This window comes from Nelumbo lutea, chromosome 2 (assembly GCF_056320005.1).
Source record: "Nelumbo lutea isolate HS-2025 chromosome 2, American lotus-T2T, whole genome shotgun sequence".
NCBI lineage: Eukaryota > Viridiplantae > Streptophyta > Magnoliopsida > Proteales > Nelumbonaceae > Nelumbo > Nelumbo lutea.
Window position 1 is genome coordinate 112,619,958 of NC_142685.1, and position 18,067 is coordinate 112,638,024.

An 18,067-nucleotide genomic window follows, 5' to 3' on the forward strand; every position below is an offset into this window, starting at 1 on the left:
CAGGCACCGAAGAACATGCTAGTGCACGTGGATTGTAATGCATGGACAAAATCAACCATTTCTACAACATAGGATTATCATCCAAGTCAGCTGGTTTACCTTCTTCATTTTCTCAGTGAGCAGAAATTATATGACAAACAGTAGGAACTAGGAAATAGGCTATTAGATTACATGATCCAACATAGATCTTCCATGGACAAGGTAATATATGTATCTACATTGTTCATATGATCGTGCAGAAGGAAGTCAAAAAAAAAAAAAAAAAGAAAAAAGAAACACCAACTGCTCATGATCATTGGCTGCATCAATTTTTAGTCAAGAATGTTTAGAAAGGGTCCATAAATACAATCTGAATTGTGTGGAGAATCTGTTACTGTTCAAATACATGCTAATAAATAAATAAAACACTAATTGTGCGGTTGTGCCTTGAGGTAAAACCTAAAATGGCCTGTTGAACTCATATTTCTAAAATATGTAAAGCCATGATATATTTCATTGAGTTGCTTTTTTTTTTGGTCTGCTTAATTATTCTAAGGTGATTATGAAGAAAATCAATTGGAAAGGTGATTTGAAGATTTCTAATATGTTAGTTTCAACTTGAAATGTGTCATACACAAGTTTTGTACCTAGCCCACATACACGTGTTGTTATTTACAGATTTTGGGGTTTACCTAGGTGTGAACACCCTCTATCCATGTCAATGGCCAGAGTACTTAAAAATAAGTGCTTATTTGAATAAGTACTTATTTTAGATAGGGACCATACCATTAATTATTTACTTTTTATTTTTGAAGGCAATGGCTAATTTCATTAATAATGCTCAGAATATCAAATACAATCCATGAAGGTACAATCAGCAAAGAAAAAAAAAAAAAGATAAACCCAAACAGATTGCAACAAATCCTGAGTACCAAGAGAAATTCTTGTAAGCGCTTTGCAAACTGCCTAAAAAGAAATGCCAATAAAGGAGGACCGACCTTCAACAGAGTCAAAACTCCACAAGAAACTCCCGAAAACGGGGATACACAAAAAAATTGCCAAAGTCACCCATTCTATGGCAATTGCAACTAAAAACTTGGAAAATAAAAGGTGAAAAGAAGAGAGCCAACTATTGTCTCATTCAAGCTTGGACGTAACAGTTATCTTGCAAAATAAAACTCCTTCCAAATCAAAGAATAATCCTCGTCATTGAAGAACAACTCACTAGAAAACACCACACCAGAAAGCATTCCAAGGAAGAGGATACGCCCAAACATAAAGTCATCACTAAAGCATCCACATATTTCTTTCTAGAACAGACGTCACCATTCAGAGCGATTTTAGAAACAACCACATCTTCAGCCTTCATGAAAATAAAGCCAATGAGGAACAAGTCGTAGAGGATGAACCACTTCTCAGAACAAAGATCAAGCCATCGTAAGTAAAACCTACAACAGGAAGAAATCAAAGAAACAAGACAACAATCGACCAACAAAGAAAAACAACAAAAAAACACCCTATCTATCAAAAACCTATCATAATAGAGAAAACCTTATGCAATATGCGAGAGGGAGACCCCTCCCATACAGAGAGGGGTTTTGAAATGACTGGAAAGCTCTCTGGTTTCACGCAGACAGGGTAATTAATGATGTTTGGAAAATAAGTTCAAAATAAGTGCTTAAACAATAAGTCCGAATTTCCAGTTCTTTTAAGTGCTTAAGCAATAAGCACTTATTCCAATTTTCTCTACTCTCCATTTATTTTTGAAATTTCCAATTATGCTCTTCGAAGGTAAAAACTTAGGGTTTGACAAATCGAGGCTTACTCGACGTCTCTTCTTCTTTCCTCCGACTTCCGGTTACACTGCAACTCCGCCTTTGGTTGTCGGAACAGGGATATAATCACCATTTACTCTGAAAATTGAATTCCTCCCGGCGACAAAAATGCGACATACATCTAAAGCCCCACAACCTCATCATCCTCGAGAATATTGATACCGGTTCTTGTTACTCTGTTTTTGTTTCTTTTTCTCTGTTTCCCTATCATGCTGCTCTATGACACTACCCTCTTGAACAACGAACTCTCCAACCGACCTCAATATTCGTTTTGCGTTTATGGGTTGTTATTGGAATTTGCGTTGGAGTGTTCATTGTTCTCATTCTCTTCCTTCTCTCTCTCTGCATCACGTCTCGTCGTCGAAGATCTCCCAACTCCAGCTCTTGTCGGTCGAAGTTCTTTGCCTCTGACCACTCTCATGTCGTCTCGAAGGAGATCCCTGTAGAATTCACTCGCTTAAAGAAACTTTACTTACTAGTGGATGGCCAGAACGAATCTGATTGGAGAAATTCCGGTATCGATCGGTGACATGGCAGCAATTCGCTGGTTGGATCATCTATCAATGAACCATTTGAACTGGACGATTCCAACCAGTTTGTTTCTTTTCTCAAGCAACTAATTAATTTGTATCTTTATACTAGTCTGGAGAGATCCCTGTTGAAGACTCACCAATTACCAATATCCCCACTTGAAGAAAGGAGAGGGAGGTAAGAACGAAGATATAAATTGATGGTATATTTTGAAAATTTAAAATAAAATAAAGGACAAAAGATTCACAAGTGATTATTAAAGAAAAAGACCATCAAAAACCCAATATGAAACATTTGAAAAAGTTATGTCAAATATAAATAAGTATTTATTCCAATAAGCAGTTATTTTTAAGCACTTATTTTTAATATAAGCACTCTCAGATATGGCCAAAGTCTTAACCTTGTTGTCCATGTTCATAAATTATATAATGACTTAAAAGGATTTAATATGTGGTTTATGACATTTGCATCATGAAAAAAATGTTCTATAAGCCCACCTTTTCTAAGGTTCTCTCTTCTATCATTATAGGGGTGTACCATCGATCTCTTCGATTCGGACTACAATTTAAAATCAAATTGATCCTAACCGAATTCAGTTTGGTTCGACTCAGTTTTTGGTTTAGTTTTAATGATTAATAAACATCTAGTTATTAATCTTTAGTTTAGGTTTTAATGAATAATTCATGCAATTACAGTCATTTAATGAACATTTGAATGATTAATTATTAAAGCAACTACACTCATTCTTCACAAATAATTAATGAATAATTAATAACTAGTCTTAAACTTTAATTGATACTCTAGTTGTTTAGAGTCTTTAGGCTATTTAATTAACTAAGCACAAATGGGAATTGCGAATTGATCATTACCCATTGAAAAAGATAATAATTATTAATTAATAGGTATAAAGTATTGAATAGAATATTATATATTTAATATGCTTAGATAAATACAACTAATAATGTGGATTTTGGTTTGAATCGACTGAAAATCTCAACCAAACCAAACGAAAACCGAAAAAACACAGGGTGGAGTGAATAGCAACCAAGCTATTATTACTTTCGAAAATTGGATAGAGTAATCGGTGAACTACTTTGCCTTATATAGGCATACAAAAGAAGACTACGTTGCCTTATTCCATCCACTAACTCAACTAATTCCTAAAGAATAGGACAAGTAACAATAAATGAAACAACTTAACAGCTAATGACTAACCCACTAACATTTGACTCGGTAACTCAAAACTAAATAACAAACTTCACGTGCTGGTGTTGTATTTTAATACTCCCCCTCAACACCAGCTTTGGTTCTTTTTACCATCCCGAGTTGCTTGCAGAAACTTTCAAACTTGTTGCCACCTAAGCCTTTTGTGAACAAATCTGCAACTTGGTTTTTTGTCTTAATATGTTCTCATACAATTTCCTCTTGCATAACTTTTTCCCTGATAAAATGATAATGCACCTCCACATGTTTAGTTCTTGCATGAAAGATTGGATTCTCCGCCAAACGTATTACCGACTGGTTGTCGCAATACAAAGGAACTCATAATCTGTTGGCTGACGCAAGTCCTTCAACAATTGTATAAGCCAAGTGCTCTCTTGAGCTACCATTGCTGTAACTCGATATTCTGCTTTTGTTGTTGACAAATATACACTTGGCTGCCTTTTACTATACCAAGAAATTGCTCCAGACTCAAGCATAAAGAATACCCGGTAGTTGAGCGTCGGGTATCATGATCACCTGCATAGTCAACATCACAATAACCAGCTAGTTTGCAATCCCCACCTTTTTCATACAAGACACCATAGCCAGGCGTACTCTTCACATATCTTAAAATTCGCCAAACTGCGTCCAAGTGAGGCTTCTTTGGATTTTGCATGTACCGGCTCATCACACCAACTGCATAAGAAATATCAAGTCTGGTAAAATTTAAATAGATCAAACTACCCACCAATTGTTGATACATCGTTACATCTTCCAGATCTCTCCCTTCATAAGCATACATTTTGGCGTTTGGCTCTATCGGAGTCGAAATTGGTTTGCACTCAAGCAGTCCAAACTTCTTCAAAAAATCTTTGGAATACTTTTGTTGATAGAGAAACATTCATTCTTGAACACGATCAATCTCTAGACCAAGAAAGTGCTTGAGCTGACCAAGTTCTTTCATCTGAAAACGAATTGATAAATTCTCCTTTGTTTGGAGAATTCCTTCTTCACAATCTCCTGTTATGATTAAATCATTAACATATACTAGCACAATAGATAGCTTCCTTCCACTAGCTTTGACAAACAAATTAGAATCCGCAGGTGTCATCGAATAACCACTATGAGTCAGAAATTCAGCAATCTTGCCATACCAAGTTCTCGGTGCTTGCTTTAACCCATAGAGCGCCTTCCGTAGCATACACAGATATTCAGGATGATCTTGACTCTGAAACCCATTGGTTGAATCATGTAGATCTCCCGATTCAACTCTCCATGCAAGAACGCATTCTTCACATCCAACTGCCACAACTTCCAATCTTTGTTAGCTGCAAGTGCAAGTAGGACTCGTACAGTCGTAAGTTTTGCAACTGCAAAAGAACTAGAGACATTTGAGGAAGCATTTCAGAATCCAGAGTGGAATAAAGCTATGGATGAGGAGATTGCTGCATTAGAACGAAATTAGACTTGGGAGCTTGTGCCAAAGCCTAAAGATGTGAAACCTATCTCCTGCAAATGGGTGTATAAGATAAAGCATCACACAGATGGATCAATTGAGAGGCACAAGGCTCTCTGGTAGCTCGGGGGTTCTCTCAACAAAACTTACGACTGTACGAGTCCTACTTGCACTTGCAGCTAACAAAGATTGGAAGTTGTGGCAGTTGGATGTGAAGAATGTGTTCCTGCATGGGGAGTTGGATCGGGAGATTTATATAATTCAACCGATGAGCTTTCAGAGTCAAGATCATCCTGAATATGTGTGTAAGCTACAAAAGGTGCTCTATGGGTTAAAGCAAGCACCGAGAGCTTGGTATTACAAGATTGCTAATTTCTGACTCATAGTGGTTATTCGGTGACACCTGCGGATTCTAGTTTGTTTGTTAAAGCTAGTGGAAGGAAGCTAGCTATTGTGCTAGTATATGTGGATGATTTAATCATAATAGGAGATTGTGAAGAAGAAATTCTCCAAACAAAGGAGAATTTATCAGTTCGTTTTTAGATGAAAGAACTTGGTCAACTCAAGCACTTTCTTGGTCTAGAGATTGATCGTGTTCAAGAAGGAATATTTCTCTGTCAACAAAAGTATTCCAGAGATTTGTTGAAGAAGTTTGGAATGCTTGAGTGCAAACCAATTTCGACTCTGATAGAGTCAAACACCAAAATGTGTGCTCATGAAGGGAGAGATCTGGAAGATGTAACGATGTATCAACAATTGGTGGGTAGTTTGATCTATTTAAATTTTACCAGACCTGATATTTCTTATGCAGTTGGTGTGATGAGCCGATACATGAAAAATCCAAAGAAGCCTCACTTGGAAGCAGTTCGGCGAATTTTAAGATATGTGAAGAGTACGCCTGGCTATGGTGTCTTGTATGAGAAAGGTGGGGATTGCAAACTAGCTGGTTATTGTGATGTTGACTATGCAGGTGATCATGATACCCGACGCTCAACTACCGGGTATTCTTTATGCTTGAGTCTGGAGCAATTTCTTGGTATAGTAAAAGGCAGCCAAGTGTATATTTGTCAACAACAAAAGCAGAATATCGAGCTACAGCAATGGTAGCTCAAGAGAGCACTTGGCTTATACAATTGTTGAAGGACTTGCGTCAGCCAACAGATTATGAGTTCCTTTGTATTGCGACAACCAGTCGGTAATACGTTTGGCGGAGAATCCAATCTTTCATGCAAGAACTAAACATGTGGAGGTGCATTATCATTTTATCAGGGAAAAAGTTATGCAAGAGGAAATTGTATGAGAACATATTAAGACAAAAAACCAAGTTGCAGATTTGTTCACAAAAGGCTTAGGTGGCAACAAGTTTGAAAGTTTCTGCAAGCAACTCGGGATGGTAAAAAGAACCAAAGCTGGTGTTGAGGGGGAGTATTAAAATACAACACCAGCACGTGAAGTTTGTTATTTAGTTTTGAGTTACTGAGTCAAATGTTAGTGGGTTAGTCATTAGCTGTTAAGTTGTTTCATTTATTGTTACTTGTCCTATTCTTTAGGAATTAGTTGAGCTAGTGGATGGAATAATGCAACGTGGTTTTCTTTTGTATGCCTATATAAAGCAAAGTAGTTCACCGATTACTCTATCCAATTTTCAACTGTAATAATAGCTTGGTTGCTATTCATTCCACCCAGTGTTTTTTTCTTTTGTTTTGTGAGATCCTTTGTGAGTGCAAATTTCTCCTCTTTAGTTACATTTTTTGTTTTGCTTTTTTGATTTTCTTTAATCCTGGCAAACTCAAAGATTCTCTTGCTAGAGAATTTGTTACCGGAGAGAACAAGCCTGTGCAACTAAAGGCGGGGGAGATGGCAAATCGAAAGGCATTTTTATCTTTTTTGCATGTCACTTAAATGCTGGTTAACATCGGGTATTATATTGTCACAAAATAAATGTTCGGATACTAGGTTGTTGCATTTTAAAATTCAGTACTAAATTGGCACTCGACTTAAAGTAAAAAATATCTATCGAGAATTTTTTTTTATTTTAAATATAAAGAGGTAAATATTATCTTTTTAGAAATATTCTTAAAGCCATTCCTACGTTTTAATCGTTTTAAAGTAATATAGATATAATCATTTATACAGGAATTCTATTCCATGGAATATGAGTGAAATAACAAACAAAAGGATATCTCTTAGAGAAAGTATTCATATGGCATACCTATGACTTGATCTGCCAAACTCCATTCTTTTGAACGAATTATAATAAATACTCAGACGGGTATTCATACATACCCTTAACGTAGTGTCGTCCACTTGACACAAAACCCTAATCTCGACAAAATAAGATGGTTGAAGCTCTTGTGGGTATTCATACAGGCTCTCTTAACATCTTTCTAATGAAAAGCTAGTGTACATTTTACCATTTGAAAGAAATTAAAGAGCATTTCTCTTTTATTAACACCATCAATATATGGACCAGTTGTGAGTGAGGTTAGTTTCTTTCATCAAAAGCCCTTCCAAATTTAGGTTTCAAGGAGTTTGGGTTTCATCTCCACAAAATTCGTCCTCACGGCTAACAGCGGAGTCAGGAATTTTCTTTGTCAATTACATTATATAAATTTGCTACATAAATAACATTGATATCATTGAAGAAAGTCAGAAAAGCATAAATGATATTAGGGGTGAGAGGACTTCCATATCTGCTGGTTATAAGCTCTATGGCAACTCCCAAACCTCGTAAGTACTACTTAATTTTTAATGTAATTGACTTAATTTTCCTACGGTCTGAGGGCGGCGACGTAGCACTTGCGAGACTCGAGCTGGTCGCCCCGCACTATCCTGATGCCAAAGTCCGTTGGGAACTTCATGGCTAAATAGTAAGTAGACACCACGGCCTTTAAAGCATGGGTGATTGGCCGACCTACTATGGCATTGTAGGGGGAGGGGGTCGCGACCACCAAAAAATCGTGACTGAGTCTTACCGTATTAGGCCACGTGCTGACTTCCACAGATACTATGACATTTCCTAGGGGTCTAACCTCTTCTTTGCTGAAGCCGACCAGCGGGGTGTTCGTAGGCTTCAAGTCATTCTCTTGGAATTGGAGTTTGTCGAAGGTTGCTTTAAAAATGATGTCTGCCGAACTGCTGGAGTCAACAAGTACGCGCCAGACTTCGAAGTCGTTGATCTTTACCTTTATGACAAGTGCATCGTCATGGGGGTAGTGGACCCCGTGCGCATCGTCTTCAGTGAAGAATATGGGGTCTTCCATCCTAGCCCGCTTTGGGGGATTTTGTTCTTCTCTGCCGGCCTCCCGGGTTGATGCCCGAGCTGCTGCCGAGGTGCATCCTGCTACGATCTATCCTCCAACGATCACGTAGATTGTTTCCCGAACTGGTCTTTCCTTCGGGGGCTACTTCTGCGGTTTGGCTGGCCGGTTGCTGGACTCGGGAGCATCTCTACTGTGCTCTCCCCGCTGACTTCTCTTATTACTATTATTGTTATTATTATTATGCTATGCAAAATTTCTTAGGTATCCGCGACGGATAAGTTCTTCTATCTCGTCGCAGAGATTATTACAATGTTCGGTGCTATGACCATGGTCTCTATGGAAACTGCAGTACAAGTTTTTATTCCTCTTGTTCGGGTTTCCCTTCAGATGAGGTGGCCATTTCATGTATGGGGCATCTTTGATCGTCATTAAGATCTCGCCCCGCTTCGCGTTTAAGGGCGTGTAGTCCATCCGACTTGCTAAGGGAGCTCGGAACGGATGGCTTGGCTTCGTCCCTCGAGGTGGGTCTTTCTTTCTCCTATCATTTGGGTTGGAGGGTTCGCCTTCCCTCTTCCTTTTTTCGATCCCGCTTTTAGTCCTTTGATTGATCTCCTCCTCTATTCTTATGAATTTGTTCGCGAGCTTGAGGAATTCAGCTACGGTCGTGGGCTGGTTGACTACCATGTGCAACTTGAATTCCTTGTGTGTCACACCCCTCTTGGCTGCCGTGAGCTGTACCGTGGGGTCTAGGCGCGGTATCTGTAAGCATGCATCATTGAACCGTTTGACATAGCCCCTGATGGACTCTCCTTCCCTCTAGACTATTCCGAGGAGGCTCTCCTCGGTTCGGGGGCACCGCTTGCTAGTAATGAAGTGCGCAGTGAAGACTTGCATGAATTGGGTCCAACTTCTTATTGACCCGGGGGCCAGGTTCCTGTACTAGGTGCGGGCCACTCCCCTGAAGGTGGTAGTGAAGGTCACACACATGTAGGACTCACTGGCCCTTGCCAGGTGCATTTGGGACTAGAAGGCATCGACATGGCCATTGGGGTCAAATGACCCATCATACTTGCCTAGAGGAGGGAGTTTGAAATCTTTGGGCATGGGAATTGCAAGGAGTTCTGAGGACAGGGGGGAAGGGACTGAAAGAATAGGGACAACTTTTACCTCGTCTGAGCTTGTTTATTCTTTACCTCAGAGCTCGGGCAGGATGCGGGTGGTAGTTCGACGAGTTCACCAGCGTCTTCGCTGCTGCTTAGAAGGCCTGGTATTGGCGCTACTTGCCTTAGTGTTACCGAGCTCGATCGACCCGGACTGTTGGTAGTCTATAGCCAGGACGTCGAATTGGTTCTCTGTGAGCGGGAGCTCGAACTTAGAGTGCCGAGGTGCTGACTTGATCGGCAAGGAGGTTCCTGATCCGCCAGCGAGCTGTGAGGCGGGGGTAATTAGTCTTTCCCTCCTGCCCGGGGATGAGGCCTGGCTCCTGGAGGGGTTCTGAAGTTGGGAGGCTTCCCTCAGTGAAGGCACCCATTCTAAGGGGAGGGCTTGACCGGCTTGGGAGCAGAGTGTCGAGGTGGGAGCTATGGTTGGTTCAGAGGCAGTTGGGGGAACTACTGATGGAGTTGTTGCTGAAACTGTTGCATTGGGCTTGCATTGCCCGCATGCACTGCATCAAGTCATCAAGCTAGTTCTGACTGGTCGCCAGAGGGGCAGCGGTTGGTTTGGCGAAGGTTGTCTCGATAGGGAGGGGAAGGGGAACACTCATAGGGCCACCGTGCTTGGCGCATTGAGGCTAGGGATTCCGTCCGTCGAGAGGGGGACGGTGAACTGTCCGATGCATATAGTGGCGGGTTGAAGGTGTTCTCCTTCAGCATTCAAGTCGGTGTTGTGCCTGTTGCTGCTAGAGGAAGCCATGGAAGCTAAGGTTTCTTTGAGAGAGAGAGAGAGAGTTAAAGGTTAGGGGAGGCTTTTTGAAGTCTTCCCACAGACGGCGCCAAATGATGATGCACAATCTGGTCGGTCCTAGTTGTCGGTTGCCTCGTCTCTGACGGAGCTGAAGGTGCATGAAACAAGGAAGAAGCTGGAGATTTCCGGGGAGGAACCCGGTCGGAACACTCCGAAGCTCAAGTTAGTGCTCTAGAGAAGGTAAGGGAAATGAGAGACTTCAAGACTAGAAAAGCACAAAAATCACATACCTCCTTCTTTGGGGAAGGGGGCCTTTTATAGGCACCCTGGTACACTTACTCCCATACCTTTTGCTAGATCGGGTATCATCACCTCCGCCAGATCGGGTGTCATCACCTCTGCCAGATGCCAGATCGGGTGTTATCACCTCTGCCAGATCCCAGATCGGGTGTTATCACCTCTGCCAGATCCCAGATCCCAGATCGGGTATGGTTGTTTAGTCAGGCGGCTTAGTGCCGGAGTGGTGTGCCAGGTGAAGTCTTGAGTTCGGATAGAAGTGTGGCCCAAACTGCCCCAAAGTGGGTCAGCTCGGGTTTTTGCCCTTTGCGCTCCTTGTAAGGCTCAAGGCCTCTAAGGGAGAGCTCGGGCTCCTCCTTGGGGAGCTCGGGGCTTCCTATTCTCAGAGCTCGGGTCGTGGGCACGCTGCCGTGCCGAACTGGCACTCCTGCCAAGTCAGTCTCGGTTGCTTCCACGTGTCACGCGGCCAAGGAGTCGGGCCAAATCTCCCTCCATCAACAACAAAATCCAAATTCTTAACTTTTTCAGATTTTGATGTATCATTGCCTAAATATCATTGTCATCAACACCTAAGCATTATCCAACAATACCTTTTTTTAGTAAGAATCCAACTATACAGTGTGGGTTGGGCTACTTGAACCCTGTTTCCCATTCTATCGTGCTTAATTGTCCTATATACTATGAGCATTTAAATCGTTTTTTATTACTTCCCATGCCCTTTTTATAATCAATCGGGTGGATTTTCATCATAGTTTATGATGGTTTTGATTTGAGGTGATATTTGGTTGATGATGATTTATCGGGCATCACGGGATCCATATTAGAGTTTGAAGAATTAGTGATTTTTTCTTGTTTGGTTGGCTGATTATTCTGATTTTGAGAAATCAACCAAAAATCAACTATTGAAATCATCCCTTTTCAGGGATCAGTTTTTTTTGGTTATTTCCTGATTTTTTAAATGAGTCCTATTTTTTGAGAATGACATGACATCCAATATAGCATTGAATAATAATAACTCTAATACAAAAATAAGCGGCCCTTAAAAATCATCATCAAACATACTCAAAGCTGATTTTTCAAAAATCAGCTTACATGACATAAATGATATCAAACAATAATTTTTGATGATTTTTAAATAATAACTGTGATTTCTAAATAATTAACAAAGAGAAATCATCACGAATGCCAAACATCACCTAATTTCCCTAAAATGACTATGTCCATCTCAATGTATACACTTCTATCGTTACACACTTTTTCTGACAAGTTTCTGACTACCCAACACTCTTCTCTATACAATGGGCTAAATATAATGATCTTAATTAGTAAATCTTGTTTCTAATATATTGATGTTAATTAAAGCTAAATATAACGGACCGACCCTTGAAGAAATGAGATTAATATTTTCTGAAAGCATGTACAAGTGAAAGAATCGGATCAACCCAACTCCAATCCCAATCTGAACCAACATAGTATTCATCTTCAGGCTGGATTGGGTTGGGTTAAGGTTTATTACATCGTTTTGAATGTTGTGTTGGGGGTGTTCCAAGTTCGAACACCTTCGTTTTAGAGAATTAAAATGCCTCGATTTCCACGATAATTTCAAAACCATGCGATTGGCGGCGAACCAGATTCCACTGATTTCAAATATTCTGAAATCGAAATCGTTTCCGTTGGCGAACCCCAAGTTCAATTCGTCCTTCCACGACCGGTTGGTTATTGGGAATTGACAGTCAGGATTCAGGAGTCTTTGACTCTTGAGTGAGGCGTAATCCACTCTTATTCTTCTTCTTCTAATTCTTTCTCTCTCTCCGATGAAATCCTCCAAGGGTAAAGTTGGATTAGAAGTTCCAACTTCTAAACTTCTAACCCGGCCATGAAATTGTTTGTTGGACTACTTGAGTAAAAAAAAAAAAAGAAACTCTGGGAAACTGTAAATAGTTTTAATTAGATATTAGCAGAAATACATTGAAATATCATCAATATCTGAATCGTTCCATTGATCAACATGAGTGATGTTCTTGCTTCGACGTTCGACCACATCGCCGAGGCTCAATCAACAATCTCTCGAGAGAACCATCTTCAATTCTAAAAGAAAAGAAAGAAAGCTGAAGCCGAAGCTGAAGCGGAGATTGATTGATTGATGGAGGGGTTTCAGACTTTCAGCCTCTGCTGGTGCTAAGGTAGCTCCGGAAGGGAAGCCAGCCAGGTTTGAGGAGGTGGGGTTACAGTGCAGTAAAAGCAAAACTAGTCATGAATGGCGTGGGCGTGCCAGCAGAGTAAGATGGTGATGCAACGACGTAGGATGTAGAACCGCGTCCTCTGCTGCTTCCCCATCGTCATGCACCGCCTTCCCAATCTCCTCGAAGCCTTCCCTATGCTGCTGCTGCTACTGATGCTGCTGATCGAAGATGAAGAAGAAAAGCTCGAGCTTTGGAGATCGCCCATCATCTCTTTCATCACTTCCTGACGATCGATGTCTGTCTAATGTCTACAGCTGAGGATGAGGACAAGGATTGAAGAGTAGTGGTTGTGGTTCGGTCAGTGGATTGCTCTGTTTTCTCTCTTCTCTGTACAAGAGCAAATATTGTTCTACTGTTCTTATTGGCTCTTTAATATAATAAGCGATCTTGCTGTTTCCGGTTCTGAATCGAGAGTCTGCGACTGGTAGGAGAGTATGGCAGGAGGTGGCGGCCGACTTACGTAGACCAGTGGCTCATTTGGTTTTCTAGAAGTCCTTTTTTTTGGTAAGTCTACTTTATAGTTTGTATTTTACTAAAATACCCCTTATAGTTTGTAAGTTGCAACCTATTATATGAAAATAGTAGTAATTAGGTGTAAAATGTTTAAGGGCATAGACTTATGATTGTTTATTGCAAAATTACCCCTAACATTTTTTTTTTTGTATAGAAAACCAAAAGTAACAAAATCAAGAAAAATAGAGTTGTTGTTCATGTTTTAGTAGGGGCAAAAATGGAATTTGTGTTTTTAGTTAATGTTGATTAAATTTATTTGAATGGATGTTAGTGTTAACACTGTGATCTTCAACTTTTATCTAATGGAAGGCCAATTAAGCAAATTAATTGCAAATTATAGAGGATGTTTTAGTAAAACACAAACTATAGGGCAGATTTGAGTAAATTAATGAAACTATAGGAGTGTTTTAGTAAATGACCCTTAATTCAATCATATAGGCATCAAAATGACTAAAATACCCATATAATTATTTTTGACCAACATATTTATTTTCTAATTTTTTTTTTCTCTTTATATCAATTTAAACTCTTTTTGTAGTTGTTTATATAAAGTTTATATTGTTTTTCATGGAAACCAACATCAATAATAATAGTATGGGTGTTTTGGATATTTTCATGCCTCTTATCAAAGAATTCTAACAGAAGGGGTTTATTTACGAAACTGTATCAGAAAGTTTGAGGGACATAATTACAATTAAGAAACTCTAAATGAGGTTTCAGAAATTTACCATTTTTTGAAGATATTTCTAGAAGCCAGAAGTTCATATTGAATTTTTGTTGTTAATCTGTTGGCACACCCTGAAACCTTCTTCCTTGTTTTGTCATCTCTGGTGGGACTCCTTATTAATTTTTAGCTGTCTAGAAAGTGTGTAGATGCTAAAACAAAAATTATTTAATTAATTTATTATAAAAACAAATATTTGGCTGATCTATGAAATTTGGATTTGAACTTTTTAAAAATTTTGGTTAGTCTTACGAAAACTGTCTAAAATTATGAGAAAATTGGGTGTATAGGGAAAAAATAAGTGAAGGGCCAATTTAGATTTCTTTTATTAAATAATATAAAAATGACCTCTGTGAAACTTTCAAAATAAAAACTAGAAAAAAATAATAAATGCAAGATTCAAAGAATTGAAACAACCCTTTTAGACATATCGGGGTGTATTAATATTTTTAACCTTGGAGGAAGGAGCCCAATTTAGAATTTATTGTCTTTTTTTAGATTTTTTTTTTTGTGTTTTTTGTCTACTAATCGAATGCCTTAAAAAGTAAATATATTATTTTTAACATTTTAATTTATTATACTAATTACATTTGACCACCAAATGGAACCCACCTGTTTTTTTCGAAGTCTGATAGTGAGAATGACCCATACATCCAGTGTCAGAATTTATAGGTTTAAGGTACATTTGGGGTAAGTGTGTGCTCGGAATTGATGCCAATTCATGGGCAGGTATAAGTGCATAGGTTGTAGTTTTGGACGTTTTGAATGTTTATAACTGTGTAGTGGGAATCAGAAATCTGCATTGGGTGTATCCATACTTCTCTGTAGAATCTAGTGGTATAGAATTACCAAAACATCCCTACATGGGCACAAGCAAGTGGGTTGGTCCTACAGGATTAGGGGTGCAAGTTCCGTGGCTTGGGCCAGGTAGTCAACTCAGCCCATCCCTAAGATTTGGGCTTAAGGCTCGAATTCAAGGTCAAGCCTGACCTCTTCAATTCAAGCCCAGCTTGTATCGAAATTGGATGCATTCAGATTGGGTTCTGGCCCCAATCTGAATGCATATTTATATATGTACGTATGAATGTATATAATTGGGTCAAGTTCGGGTTAGGACAAGGTTGGGCTGGGTTAGGATGGGGTTTGAGTTAACTAAATGATAAGCACCCATGCCAAAAAATAGAAAAGCCCAAAGTCATGGATCAACCCAAAGACTAAAATTCCAAACCCAGTCCATATAAAGTTTCGAATTAGATTGCTCCAGACTCAGGTTAAGGCCTCCCATGTTGCACCCCTAGGGGCCGTTTGATAACAGCTTTAGATGCTGAACTGAAATGTTTACGGTTTTGTCTTTTAGTGAAAAAGATTAAAATGAAATTTGAGTAGACTTATATATTTAAAAAATTTATTATTCAATTATTTCAGCGACTAAAACACAAAACAAATAAATCTTTCAGCTGTTATCAAATCGCCCATTAGCATTCCTCTTGCATTGAAAACATGATACCTTCAACAACTCAGCTCACATGAGAGGATGATACATTATGAAACTTCAGCCCTAAGAGAATGGTCAAATGGTTTTTCCTAAAAGAAATAAATCGTGCAAATACCTTGAGAGTACTATATCCAATCGTTCATTGTGAACATCTCCCCATTTGACATACAAATATTCTCAATGTACGGTTGGATGCTGAGCTCTGTAGATGTTTGCAAGATTTTTGTAAACTGATGAACACTTTGGCGATCTTTCCAAGGCTGTGACCGCCAATAAATTATGATTAGCTTTTCAGATTGTTTTAAATTTAAAATAGTAAAACTCAATTTGTAAGGAGTGCAAATACAAATATATACAACACAAATACATATAAAATAATACAAAATATACGGTTCTAAGCTCTACACATCTCGAAAAATTGCTTTAAAACGTTTTCTTACAATTCAATGCCACTAGGTGCTACATGCACCAAACAATAAAATATCACCCATAGATCTGAAAAATGACATTGTCATTTTCTGATAAATGGATCTCACGTACCCCGAGAGAAACACTTATCATTTAAATGGCTCAACCAAAAAAATAAATGAGATGTTTTTTTCTATTAGATGCTTATTTGGTGCTGAACTAGTAGTATATTGTTCTGAAAATTGCCATTAATACCAAAAACACTAGGGGTTCTCACGATTTGGGCTTATTTTTGGAATTGAACTGGTACCATCGGTTTTTGAAAAATATTTACAATATATATAAAGATATAATAAAAAATTAGAAAAATATATATATATATATATATAATATTATATTTTAAATAATAAATAATATATATATATATATGTATATTTATTAATTTACAATATATAAAAAATATATAATATACATAAACTTACCTAAAATATGTAGAATTATATATACCAGTCGGTTCAGTTAACTGCAGAATTTCTATATTGATTAAAACTTAAACCAAACCGATACCTTCGATTTTATAAAAATACTGAACCAAAACCAAACTGATCGATTCAATTAATCAGATTTTCGATCCGATTTGATTCGATTTTTCTTGCTCACCCCTAACAAACACCATTTTTTTAGTTGAATTGCTAGCTTCTGTCAATGTTTTATGATGTTTTATAGGCATGGATCTTTCGTATGGTGAGCTACGGAATGTGGACCACCAAAGTTCTTTTGCTCCCCAACACCCCTAAAGGGTTGGTGGGGGCTGTTTTGAAACTTCATGTACAATTGTACATGACGCATGAAGATGCAATCAAATATTCTTTGGTATACATTGCAATAATGTTGCACCACTACATCATTTTATGTGCAATTAAAGATCTTTTGTTGGTTTGTTGCCACAGCCCACAGGCCTTGAACTTACAAAAAAAAAAAAAAAAAAAACTGCCCATTGAGTTGCAGAGACCAGACCTATTGGTTCTACTCTTGTAGAGGGGAAATATGAAACAAGGCCCACATTTCTGCATACATGCAGTACTTTGGTTCAGTTTTGTTAGTGTTTGATAAGAATTTATGTATTGACAATGACACTAAATACAAAATTCAAGACATGTTTTCATTCAAATTGAAAATAAAGTTTGCATACAAATGAATGTAAACTTTGCACTCAAAGTCAAAGTTGATTAGTGTTAAAAAGATACAATATTACGTACAGACTTGGAATTCCTATTTGTGCCTATCATAACTAAAAATAGTTTGGCAACAAAGTAAAATGGGATTCTAGTTGATAAGGAACATTTTGGGTCCTTATATAAATAAAAGTTTTTAACATAATTTTTAAAATAGGTTAACTTAAAAATAAATCAAATAAGTGTAAAAATACTATTCATCTCATTCCTACTCTAAACCATCGAATAAATCTCCCCCAAAATTAATAAATATTGACCATAAATCTCTACTTCTTTATTCACTCTTGTAGTTGCTAACTTGCTGCAAGAAAAAATGGAGAAGCCCAATCTTGTGTTTTTGTATTTTCCTCCTGTGTATCTCGCTTCTCCACTTAGCATACTCGCAGAACTCTTCCAATCCTAATTTCCATGCTTTAATGGCATTCAAAATTGCTTCAGATACCTCTAACATGCTTAATAGTTGGAACCAAACCACCGATCTGTTTGCCTGGTACGGTGTTTAAAGCGTTTTTTTAACTACTTCAGAAGATGAACTTATAGCATCTCTGCTCTGAATTTGAAACAACTCAAATGCAAACAAGAAGAAAAAGTAAGAGGAGGAGGAGGAGAGAGAGAGAGACCAGAGGTGGGGAGAGTTGTTTGGTGGTTTGGAGGAGGGAGATGAACAATATTTCTGCCCTTATTTGATAATTTTTTAAAAAAGTTAGTCTATTCTAAAATCTATATTAAAAAAATTATTTTTATTGATATTAGGGCCCAAAAGTAGCCCTTATTAGCTAGAGTCCCAAGGCTGTGTTTGGTTGCAATGCAAACACAAATATGTATATTGCTATTTACTCCCTTTTCGGTTCATGAATGCAAACACTGTTCAGATTTTAAACTGTTTTTGCAGTCATATTGTTTGTTTGAAATCGATGCTAAGTGTGGGCCCCATCATTAAATGCTCCAACTATCTTATGCTGGAATGCCTTAACTTTGGT

The 18,067-nt window shown here is 38.3% G+C and overlaps 1 long non-coding RNA gene and 1 pseudogene across 1 annotated transcript; both read right to left on the reverse strand.

Annotated features, from left to right (window-relative positions):
- Positions 1 to 779: 779 nt before the first annotated feature.
- Positions 780 to 2,510, reverse strand: LOC148872869 (uncharacterized). Its single transcript, XR_016106981.1, has 2 exons — positions 1,805 to 2,510; positions 780 to 1,342 (listed from the first exon to the last, which is right to left on the reverse strand). It is a non-coding gene; the product is annotated as an uncharacterized LOC148872869 (long non-coding RNA).
- Positions 2,511 to 3,856: 1,346 nt separating this feature from the next.
- On the reverse strand, positions 3,857 to 4,350 carry LOC148872870 (secreted RxLR effector protein 161 pseudogene; annotated as a pseudogene).
- Between the last annotated feature and the right edge of the window lie 13,717 nt (positions 4,351 to 18,067).